The sequence below is a fragment of the Drosophila grimshawi genome, unplaced genomic scaffold (assembly GCF_018153295.1).
Source record: "Drosophila grimshawi isolate 15287-2541.00 unplaced genomic scaffold, ASM1815329v1 contig_1369, whole genome shotgun sequence".
In the NCBI taxonomy this organism is placed as follows: Eukaryota; Metazoa; Arthropoda; class Insecta; order Diptera; family Drosophilidae; genus Drosophila; species Drosophila grimshawi.
In genome coordinates, this window is record NW_025062891.1 from 3119760 (window position 1) to 3132795 (window position 13036).

General features: G+C 35.7%; 1 protein-coding gene across 1 annotated transcript in view; it reads right to left on the reverse strand.

The window, feature by feature from the left end:
- The window catches only part of LOC6559053 (kazrin), a 54558-nt gene that overhangs the window by 39754 nt on the left and 1768 nt on the right, over nucleotides 1-13036 (reverse strand). The window lies entirely within an intron of this gene.

Sequence of the window (13036 nt, forward strand, 5' to 3'; positions counted from 1 at the left end):
AATACGACATCTAAGCATGACCTTATATGGTTGTTGGCAATAGAAATAATTTGGAGGAAAACCCAGTGAAAACCGACCTACCATAAAGAGAAACTACGAAATGAACACGAACGTGACAATAAAATGAAATGTGTAAAAGCTGTCAGTGGTAAACTACAATGCTGAGAAAGAGAAGGAGAGAGAGAGAGCTGCAGGGAGGGAGAAGAGAAGAGCACATGACACGGTGGACGTGCACTGTGAATTGTGGACAGAAAACAGAGACATCGACCAGGGACAAGAGACAGGAGACAAGAGACAAGACCAGAGACACATTGCTCTGTCACTTGATTGTGGCTGCTGTTTCAGTTCTCCAACTTACCGCTGCCAAACGCTGAAGAGCAAAGAAAAAGAGCGAATTGAGAATGCAATTTGACAAATTTATTTGCAAAGGCAGCAACGCGACTTGAGTGCAGAACAATAATAGTATGCAGTGTAAGCGTATGCACTCAGAAAAAAATATCTGGCAAAGCTTATAAAAACTGTGCAGTTTTGAGGTTGCTCTTCTAATTTTACGTAAATAGTTTTTTCGTCAATATAAAGAGCTAACATTTCTAATTTACAATATAATATCGTTTTTTTTTTTTAAATTTAAAATATGACTTCTAAAACTATTTCTTAAAAATATAAAATGTTTGTAAAAAGAAAAAAAAGGAAACAATGAAAATTTACGAGCAAATTACATCGAATACTTGGAAGTTATATCTATCCTTTGTTAGATAACAAGATAGAATAGCCGGAGTCAAACTGCCATTAGCTAAGCATTACTATAAATTTCCTCCGAAAGGTATAAAATTTAGAAGTTCCATTCTAATAATTTATTATCAAAATAATATGCATTTTGGGTTAGTTTGCTTGGTAATTCTTATTGAACAGAAAATGTATTTAAAGGCGAACTCATATTTCGAACGATTGTTCCTACTACTTCCTTAAAGTTTGATCTCAATGATTTTTAATCCATATATGATAAATATGATATAAGTTTTGTTTTGAAATCTTACTAAAAATTATTATTATGATTTAACTCATCCGACCTCAGACTTAGAAGTTAGGCCTGATCCATATTCTGCCTACAGCAAAAAGACGTATATATGCCAATTATCATAATAATAGCTTCAAAACGAAGGAATTATGATGTGCTGATCACGAATATATATTATTTATGCCTTATGGGGTCGGAGACGTCAGCTTCAAAGCGCTATAAACTTCAGGACAAAATTAAATTACCCTCTACAAGGGTATAATAAATTGGATTTCTTCTTTTTAGGGCATGTTTTTCCCTGAGTGTATACCATGCAAAATATTTATGAGAGTGTGTGCTTGTATGTGTGTGTATGTAGCAGCAACAAAATTAAGTTTTGCATATGCAACCCGCCGCAATATGCAACATATGAAAAACGAAGGAAAATTTGCCAACTTCCTCTTTGTGACAGTATGCAAATGGCGAACCAAGAACCGATGGCGCGTAAGATCGAGTTATCCTGACTGCCAGCCGCACGATTTTAATAAAAAAAAAGGAGGGGAACTCTATGCAGCATGCTCCACACACCACGCTCCACGCTCCAGGTTCCAAGTGCATGCCACCTCACCTGTTGCTCGAAAGTAAAGAAAACTGGCCCGGTCTGAATGTCTCCACACATGTCAGTGAGAAATGCATTTAAAATGTGCTCCATAAGCACGCATTAGACACACTCAATTTCCTGTTCCATTTTGCTGCTCACAGCCAGAGCTACAAACTCCATCCGGGATCGGCACCGGCATTGGCAACGGCATCGACACCGGCTGCTTTCACACAGCATGATGCTGCTTATGAAAGGCCCTCGGAATTCCCATTACACCATACCGGGAGCTCTGTCATTTGGCATTTCATATATATACACATAAATGTAAATACACTCAACAAAAAAAAAATGTAAGTTGCAATTTGAAAATATCACACCACATTCTTATTAATATATTTCTAAAAAAAATCATTTTTTGATTTTATTTTTTTAAAATTCATCTCAAGTTTTGAAAAAATGTTGTTTTTACGTGTAATATAAAAACAAAAATAAATGAAAATAATATTTCAAAGCTCATAATTATAATTTTTTTCAGAATTTCAGAAATATTTTTTTGTAAAAATGAAAGTTTACATTTTCATGTACAAATTATTTCTAAAAACAGGAAAAGCTTTCAAGTTTTTTAGTTTTCTAAATTTCAAGGCGATTTTTTTGCGTGTAATCTTTACAGCTGTGCCTGCTCCCACCATACGCATCCCATTCAGCTGTGGCAACATCCATCTGCATCTCTCTCGCATCTGCTGTCGGAATTATTGCCCCATTCCGTTGCCCCAAGTTAAGCGTATGCTTTACACACGCAACATTTCTCCATTTGCATGTCGACTGTGCCTCCAGGCTGTGGCATTTAGTGCCTGCCTGCCTGCCTGCCTGCCTGTCTGGCAAGTAGTTAAAGTTTTCCGAGCGCCGACGGAAACAAATTAAAGATGCATTTAAATTGAATTACTTAACTAACTAGCTAAGTCAATGTTGACTTCACCGCCTGTTTATCAAATGTTTGCCATTTTCAGATGTAAATATTATTCAGGCCTTAAATTGAAATGCTACAAAATTCAGCAAATAGCTCCCAGGAGTCTATCGTTGGATAAGGTAATGGCATTTTCAGGGCAGAGGCACAGTCCATTTCAATTAGTGGTCGCAACAACGGGGAACATGTTCCGCTGTTCTGACTGCTATCATTTAATTTTGATACATAAACACACACACACACTCACACACACACACACACACATGTGAAACACTCTGTGTAAAATGATGTACAGTATGCATAACATTCCATTACGGACTCGACCATTATTTGTGTCACTGTGGTTCACCACAGGTAACCATATTAATAATTCCATTAGCGCAACCTTAAATGCACACATAAAGCGGTCTTGCATTATACACTTAGAAAAAAATCGACTTATATTTAGATGATTTTAGATATATAGATATTTCGCCAAAAATTTCGTTTTTATCACATAAATGATTATTATTTAGCGTTCAAATCATACAAACATTTTATGTAGTACAATTTACTTTGAAAAACTTGCTTCTGAATTTTAGAATGAATTTTTACTCAATATAACGGTTTTCCATTTGAAAGATTTTTGACCATTGTTTGAAATTCCATAATTTCATAATGATACAAAATATTTGTGGAAAATATTTGGTATCCTTAGAAATAATTCCTAAGAAGTTGAAAAACTTTCAAGTTTTCAGGGCGATTTTTTAACTGAGCTATAAAAGAGCAAAGCAAATTCGCAGGAATTTACTTTTTATATTTTTATTTTTAATGTTGGGTGCTTCTTTAACTACTTTTTTGTCTAAGGTCTGAGTGACTCTCTTGCACTCTGTCTGGCCATAAAACCCAAGCTCCAAATACTCAATACGCGTTTAGGGCTTTCCAATCGTTAGTCCTCCCTTCTGTTGCTGTTGGTCCTGTCTATTTTCCTTTGGACACTTGACACCACAGAGATAACGGAGCGCATCAAATCAGTTCGTGCTAATGGAATTGCATTGATGTTGATTGAACTGAGCAGTTCTTTCCAAAAGACACAAAGACTTTGGCATCACTTTGACAATTAAATTGAAGGTACCTTAACTGACTTAATAAAGATTATCCACATATAAACATAACAACAACTATATTACTAATCATTTCAATGCAGTATTAATGTAACCAAAACATGATCATCTATCGTTAATATTTGAACATTTTGTCTATTTTCATCGAAAATTTATAAGCCAAATACTTTGAGGGTATCCCCTCTTCGTATTTAAAAAATTCTCTATTGGTTACGGTCCAATTGTGTGTCCTGTGGCTGCCAAAGGAGCCTTCATCCAATCTACACTCAAAAAACCAAACGCAATTTTCGGCGGCTGGCCATCTTTTAGTTTTTATGGCATTTTCGTGTGAAGAGAGACAATTGAAGTACACGTTGATGGTTCCTAGTTCCCGGCTTGGCCAAGAGCCAACGATGATGATGACGAAGATGATGATGATATTGCTCTTGATGATGATTAACCGGATTATTGAATTTTTAACGCTTTTGGGTGCGGAAATTACTGTTTGCTCTGTGCGTAATATCAAATGGAAATCACAGAAAATCTGCATAGTAATGTTGCTCTATATCTATATATGTGTATGAATCTAAATCTGTATACAATAGACACTCCTGCCAAGAAGGAAAGAAAACAAGATGTGCAAGTGAATAAAAGAATCATTTTACCCCACTTACAAAGCGCTTGCAGGGTTGATGGGGGTTTTCGATTTCGAGGTTGGGGGTAGGTAATACATCAAACAAAATTAAAACACACTGCGGCAGAGAAGTGACAAGGAGTTAGGGAAGTGGAAGGGAGTGGGTGAAGGGGTTGGCAAAACATTGCCACTGGCTAAAATAATGAACACCGGCAACAGCACGTGTCCGCTCTCCGCGGGGGATTGCAGATGCGTGGCGGGTTGCTGGGGTGCGGTGGAGAGGTAGTAGAGTAGGGGAAGTCGGCAAAACTGTCACTCAAACGAATGTATCGAAAAGCCAAGGAAGGCCGGGAACAGTGCCACGAACGCAGCCAACTGGGCCAGCAGACTGTTGCTTCTTTGGCATTGTTTTTGTTCTTGTTCGTTTTTGCTGTTTTTGTTGCTTATGTTTGTGCTGTTGCCCAATTTAGTCCATTGGCTCTAGTTACCCCGTCGCCAAACAGCAATTGCTCATGGCCAGCTCACGCCCACGCTGTCCTGGCCCCCTTTCGCCTCCGCTTTATAGCCCGGATTGCTGGACTGGAACTCCAGACAAGACGACGCTGGGGTTGAAAGTGCATGACACACAATTGTTTCCCTGACGCCCTCTATGCGACCATTAACATGCACACTATTACACTCTTACGTGAACCGAGAGGGCCAACCACCAAATTGTTTTTGTGGTTACCAGCCGGTTTATGGTTACACATTTTATGCTCTTAGCCATGGGCGTAGTCAGGTATGGCTGCGGGAACAGCTACCGCCTGGAAAATCCTTCATCGCTTTATTTTACTAATAAACTCAGGAGAAAAATCACATTGCCGAAAGATTTTAATTACGTTTTAATTCATTTTAATTTCTTAATATACAAAAATAAATATTTCTTAAAGTTAGAAAGAATCCTTTGCTTAACATATATTTTTAAAATTTTAGAAAAATTTTACTGAGAATTATTAAGAGAAAAACAGAAACTTTTAGATTCACACAAACTTACTTTTTAGAAATATTGTAACTGAATAATAATAAGCTATCCTTGGCGAAAATAATATGTCAACTCTCGAAATTTCAGTGTAATTTATTCATAAATTTATCACAAGACGCTGCTACGACGAATGCTAGACGAATGCCGCAGCAATAGACAAATTTTTAACGAACCACAAGCTGACACCAGAATTCTGTATTGGATTTGACTTTGATTGATGTTCCACAATGACGAATACAAAAAAGTTCACTCGACTATACACAAGAGAGTCTGCATGCTTATTAAGTCTAGAATTAACTAGAATACCATTTTTTGTTTATCATAAAATAAAATAAAATAAAATAAAATAAATATAAAATAAAATTAAAAAAAAAAAAAGTAAATAAAAGAAACTCTCCAAAAAGTCTTAAAAATCTACATTTTGTTGGTCAAATTCTTTATTTATTGAGAAATTTCAAATATTGTTTAAAGTGGATAACTAGTTAGGATGCTTAAGTTGCTTAAAGTTAAATTTTTTTTTATAATTTTTCATGTCGTTTTCCAGACAAATTATACAAGCAATCGTTTCATTGATCCTATCAAAAGTTAAGTAAATTAAAAATAGCTGTTATATTTCTGAAATCCTAAAACTTTCTGCTTGTGACTTATACATATATATTATTAATTTATTTGTTGCATATTATTGTTGTTGTCTGACTTCTTTTGTAGCCTGGCATCAAAACCAATAACATTTCTAATGGCATAAAATTGTTACTTGTTTAAATAAACTCCTGCACTCCCCTTATTGTGTATCCTGACTACGCCATTGTTTTTACGTTTAAGTCCGGAGTTCGCTTTTATGTTGACATCGCTTCTGCATGCAATCTAATAAATGAATGTTGTATGAGGCATGGGGAATTGGGTTTGGTGGCATATGGTTCAACTGCAGGTGCTCAAAAGTAATGTGTTTCACATTCTCCGCACTCCCGTGTAAAACCGAGCTTCCTGGATAAATTGCAGCTATCGTATTGCTGTTATTTATTACCCGAATTAAATACACTGTTCGAGAGAATGCCACTGTCCTTAACCTAAAACGCATTCCATTGATTCATAGGCCCATAGTGTAATCAAATTGAGCTATACATAAATTTTGTTTGCCGACTAATTGACCAATTCATTTGTTATTGTGACAAGACAAACGAGTGTATAGAATGTATTTATAATAAAAATCTTATTGGCAAACATACATATTATATTATATAAATTTTGATTTATTTCACGATTTATTCATATTCGTAAATATTTTGCAGTAATTGCTTACTCAATCGTCAAATCAATAAATTAATCTCATTTCAAACGAAGTTATCAAGCGTGTTCAGTTACTATTTATTTGATTTATTTTATTTTACTTTCACAAGTTTGATTAGCATATCACAGATTCTATGTGACTTTAATGAATTTATTTCTATATATTTTCATTTATTTATTTTATATTTATTCGTCTTCGATTCTTTTCTTCTACTTTTCCTCTCTCTCACTCCCTCTAAAGTACACCCTGACCCATCGAAAATACGTGATAGTCAAAAGGAAAATACATCTTCTACCACATAGACTATATTAATTCTTTATAAGTATCAACAGCCGAATCGACTGTATGAACAACTACAAGTCATTAATAAGTGCACCTATTTTACGAATATCGATACAAATCGATTTCCGATAGATTTCGACTTCCAATTGCTTTATAATATAACCTGACTGATTATATAAACTTATATAAAATCAGCAAATCTACTATGTATTTAAAAAGTGTGCTTAGAATATCTGCGAGTCGAGGTCTCTCAACTAAATTATGCTGGGGAGATGGGTACTCGAAATTTCCTAATAGAGCACTCATGCTTGCTTACATCGTATTTGAAATAAGTACTTTGGATTGCAATGACTTTTATGGTTTTAATTAAAAGTTTAATTACAACGTTTTTCCGGTCATATCCTGTGACCTTTGGCAGAAGGCAACAAAAACAGCTAAGAAAGCCAACAGCTGGCATCTGTCTATTAGGCTATTTCAAAGCTCTACAAAACAAGTCTCCAAGAAATCTCAGTGAGCACATTTTCTTTATTATTTATCACACTTTTTACAAACGTTTTGAATTTAATTTTCCAGATATATTTGAGCAATTTTTGTCTGATGTAATTTATTTTTATTTTATCGCTGGCAATTTAATTAATTTTAACAAAAATATATATGTATTTATTTGTGTTTGTGTGTATATATGATGCCAGACAGCAACAAATACAAGTAACTATAACGAGGGAGGTCCGAAAACCAGCTCAAATGCCAACAATAGCAGCAATACAAATTATTTAATTTGCTGCTGGGTTTTGCAATTGTTGTTGTTGTTGTTGTTTTCGTGTTACTGTTGTTGCTGTTGTTTTGTGTGCGCAGCATGGATCGCTTTGTATTGTATTGAAGCAGACCCATTGACCAGTCACCAGCCGTTGCGCTTGGACGACAGTGAGTGCTAGCATTTGCCGCCCACTCACCACTTGTCATTCTCACCCGTCGGTCGCGTCATTTAATGTCAGCTTGAGTTTTTTTCTTTTTTTTTTTCTTTTATTTTTTGGGCATTCGGATCACGTAACTTGTGTGCCACCAGCACTTTTTCATTTTCATTCACTTATGCGCGCCCAAAGAAATATCATCATCATCATCACACTCACACACACACACAGACACACACACACACATACAACCATCTCAACGAGATTCGCGTCATGAGTCTTGAGTTGTTTCTGCTTCGGATTTGTTGTTTATTCTTGTTGTGGTTGTTGCACTGCGAATTTGACAAACGGACTACAGCTGACTGGCATTGAAATTGAATTGAATCGGTGGAAATTGCGTGGGTGAGTTTTATAATTTAATTTGCACTTAATTGGCCAGCAACAAGCTTTGCATTTACGCAGCCCACATTCACATGTGCTGAGAACAAGTCCAGTTTCACGTGTGATGACAACGTGTCGCATGAGTAATAAATGTGGGGCAGTCTTTAAATTTGGCATTCGAGACAAATCCCTAGGCAAATTGTAACGTAGTTAAAATTAAATCTGATTTTCAACTGATAATAATAATTTAATGGTATAATAATATAATTTAATTTAATAATAATTTATATGTACAGCGATAGACTTCTACTATTGACCTTCTCTCTCTACATTTGAATTGCTTTTGCATAAATTTTGTATATTATTTTCAATTTAATTTGCATATAATTTTTTTATTTTCTGTGTCTGGTTGCCGAAGCACTTGATAAAATCGGGGATGTTGCGCTGATAACAGTGCATATAAATTAATTAAGTTTTTAGCTTGGCTTACTACATTTTGCCTTCAGTCAATCCATGATTTTGCTGTCTGTCCGTCTATCCGTCTGTCCGTCAATCCGTCTGTCCGTCTATTCGTATGTCTATATGACGAGACTTGGACTTGACTTGGAACGCATACTGGGCAGTGCCCGCGTCAGACAAAGTGTAAATATTTGTGTGCTACGTAAACCAGGTGGCTAGGAAATCGATAAAATCTTTGTTGCACGTTATCCGTTGGAATAAGTATTTCGCCAGTCGGTTACGCCCGATTGTAATGTTCTCTCTTGTTATTTATACAGTGAACAGCAAATTTTTTTTTTACTTGAATCTAAAAATCCTTGGTGTTTTTTTTTCGGATTTTTTGCCTTTGCGAAAAGTTGGCGCTTATCGTGTTCTGGTTTTGGTTTAGGCTTGTGGTTTGTGGTTGCATATTCTGCATTAACTAGTTTCACAATACTTTGCATGCAAAGACTTAATCGCCAAAGTCGACGCCAGTATTTGAAAAGTTTTGCTGTTCATAAAATATGCACTTCTTCATATACATATACATATATATATATATATATATCTACGTTAATTGTATGAAACTCTAAGTAGAGCAAACTACTCAAAAGCAGAATTCAATTACATGCCTTCATGAATATATAATAATGTTCAAGTGATCCAAGTTGGCATGAATTGCATTACAAAACTGAAGACAGAACTTGTGCTTTAATAAACCAAAAATTTTAATTGCATGCAGTTACGTAGCTTACATAATACAAAAATTAATGAAATAAATTAAAAGCGAGGCAAATCACAGAGCAATTTCTAATATTCGAAACATTTCAACTTACGGTCTTCGTTCAACGAACTTAATTGTAATTATACTTAAGTTATTATCAGTAAATCTCGTTTTATGAATATATTTCTTATTTGAAATATCTAGACAAGTCTCCTCCCTCGGACCAAGATCGAATTGAGTCCATTCAGAAGTAGTTCATTTTCCTTGCCTTTTGTGACTTTATAAGGGATCCTAATCTTTGTTTGCCATGGTATTCCAGTTGGCTTCTTCCCTCATTGGTTAACCGTAAGATACTAATTAGTGTGATTTACCTAGATAAGTTCATTAATAGCGATATCGATTCCGCTTTTCTATTAGGTCGTCTTAACTTTTATATTCCTAGTAGACCTACTAGGAACTTTATTCCCTTTTCTATTGCCTTCATGTACAACTGATTACGCTCTCTTCCTTTAATATAATTGAATGTGCATAAGTGTGGCCAGCTTATCTTGCTCCAGATAGGGATTTATCTCTATTTATTATTCTATCTATTATTTTCTGTCTCATTCTTTATCTCCATCTTTCTCACCGCCTTTTTCTACTTGCAATTTTTTGTCTGATTGAGTTTTTGCTGGGTTTCCCCAATCTGTAAGAGTTGAGTGTATGATCATTTTAAATATTCAAACGGATAATTTTTTATATTATTTTTACTTTTTCAGTTTAATTACGCTAATTAGTTCATTTTCACTCAATTTCATTTAGTTTGTACCATTAACTTCAATTTATTTTTATTTTAGAAAAAAAACGATGCTTAAATTAAAAGGATTTTCGTTGCATGTTTGACAATGTTTTCAATTGATTTTAGTGCAACACCCAACTTTTTGGAGTGATTTTAATCAAAGACAAAAATAAATAAATAAAAAAAAACACACACACACACACACAACAGTGAGCTGGAAACTGTGCAACAATTTTCGTTACGCTATTTCGAAGGGTTCCGGGAGTTGAGTAATCTCTCAGCTACGCGAAAGTTACATGAAATGGTCGCTTTTGTGGTTTGGCTTATAAGCAGGCAACTGAAAGGATAAAGTTTTTTTCAGAACAGCTGAGCTGAGCTGCCCGTGTAAAATGAATGCCCTGAATGTTGGGTCTTTGGGTTTAACAAAATGGCGTCGGCACATAATTAATTGCACTAAAGAGATTAGTTTTCTGTGCATAAGTTTTCGCGGCCCAACAAAATAAAACAACGGCCAGCTATGTCTTGTGGAAAGCGCGTAGTTTTTTAATTTTTTTTTTTTACGCCAACCCCTCAGAAAATATTGTTGCACACGCAACGAACGCGCTGACTTAAGCCGCCCCATGCCCCGCTGACCGGCTGCCCCTCTTTACACTGAGTCAGCTTGCACCTGCCGCGCTCAACTCGCCCATATTCTGCACGCAATCTAATTTAGCCGGAAAAGTAAAACGTGCTCGACGTGAAAATGGCCAAGTCGACTCGAGTCTCTCCGCATTGCCACGCCCGCTAAAGATAAAGCCACTAATATCGTTAGACAAGACCAGGAACTCGACGGAACTGCTTGAATGGTGATATCTTCAGGCTGAGAGCGTGCCCAATACGCATAATTTAATTTGTAAATGGACAACAGAAATCGCAGTAGACCTCAAAGCGAATTAATTGATTATAAATTTGCATTTATTAGATAATAGCTGCGAGGGAGTTGGAACTTGCATGAATTTTACATAAATAATATTCAACTACTCTTTGTTATTTTACCTTTTGAAAATCGGTATAGATTTTAGAATTGTCTACTTCATTCAAAATAATAATAAAATGAAGCATTTCAACATATTTAAATTAAACTAGTACACTCAGAATACAAATAGTCCCGAATTTTATAAAATCTGCATTCTTTTGTAGGCAAAATCATCTTATTATTCAGATATTATCCCAATTGTATTGTATATAAGGGTCTGGCTCCAGGTTAAGTGAAAAAAACATTTTACGCGAAAAACATATTTATATTATAAAAAAAAGGTCACCAAATATTAGAGAATTAAATAATATAAACTAATAATAATAAAAAATGTTCTTTTATATTTTGAAAAATATTTTTCAAAAATTGAAAATACTTCTTTCTAATCTTAAGAATTTGTTTGTCATATATTCAGACATTATTTCTAAGAACGCGAACAATTTTCTATTTGTTTCGGAGATTTTTTTTATGAAGATTTTCGAAATTTCATGTCGATTTTTTCTGAGTGTAAGCTTACTTTGGCTGTCATTGAAGTACTTCAAGTAAATTGTTTTTGATTGAATGAGAAACATTGAATTCCATGTCAGTCAATAAGCTTAAAGAGCAGCAGCAGAAGGAATCCCATAATGATTGATGAGCAGAGACAAACGCTGTTTTCCGCTGATGATGATAAAGCAACGAAGTCGAGTATACAGCGATGGTGGGGGAGGGGAGGGGAGGGGATGGGCGGACATGTTGTAGGTGCTAGATGCATGCAATTATTTTGAGGGTTAGACCGAGTGCGTCAACTCGCTCAAGGATAATGCACTTAAGCCGACCAGGGATTGTGCAAGCTACCGTTATTCGCATGGTGCCTTTCCTTTTTTGTTTTTTGCCTTTTGTATACCCTGAACCCATTAAAAATGGGTGAAAAGATAATAATGAAGTTGTGAAGGTATGTAACAGGCTCAAGGAAGCATATCCGACCCCATGAAGTATATTTTTTGATCAGCATTAACTGCTGAGTCGATCTGGCCATATCTGACTGTCCGACTGTATTAACCAGTTGATCTCAGAGACTAAAAGAATTGGAGACATCCATTTAGTATATGAGTTCTCGTAGATCAAAGTTATTTTATTTTATCGATAGCACCCCCGTTTCGTGAATATTGATACACATGGATTTCCGATAGCAGTAAAATATACAATTTTAAAGGTGTGGAATAGTAGTATAGATATACATATAGTAAGTTTTGATATAAATCGATATAAATCTTTGTAACCTGTTATTTAATCGTTGAAATACATTTAATTTCAGGGCATCTCCTAGTCGAGCTCTATCAACTAGAATATTGTGACTAGATTTTGTATGCACATGCATATGAGATACGAGGCTGAATTTGAAATATGCATCCTTGTTGCAGTTGCAAGCAAGACGAGGGTTGTTTCGCACTCGACCCTGCAACTTGCCGTCCTTGAGGGTGGCTGGTGGCAACAGGCTATGTGTCGCATCACATCGCATCACCTCCCTTTGTGCATTTTCCAGTGCGACATCCGCAACATTCTCACATCCACAATGTCCACATCCGCATCTCTGGCATGGTATTTGTTGCTGTTGTTTTGGACGGCAATTCGAAAGCAATTTCTGCAGCATTAATCATTCCCCTTATCCACACATGACACTCAGCCCCCCGTTACCCTTCAAGCCTCCTGTCCTAGCAGCGAGTCTTTTCCTAATGTTGACAAAACGTATTTTAAGCTCATCAGAATTGCCTTCTTTTGTTTAGTTAGTTGACTGTCCACTCCACACACACACACAGATACACATATGCAAAAGTACACATGTGACTAACTCTGATTTGAATTTGAAGTTAGATTTTCGGATTGGGTTGCTCCTTGTTC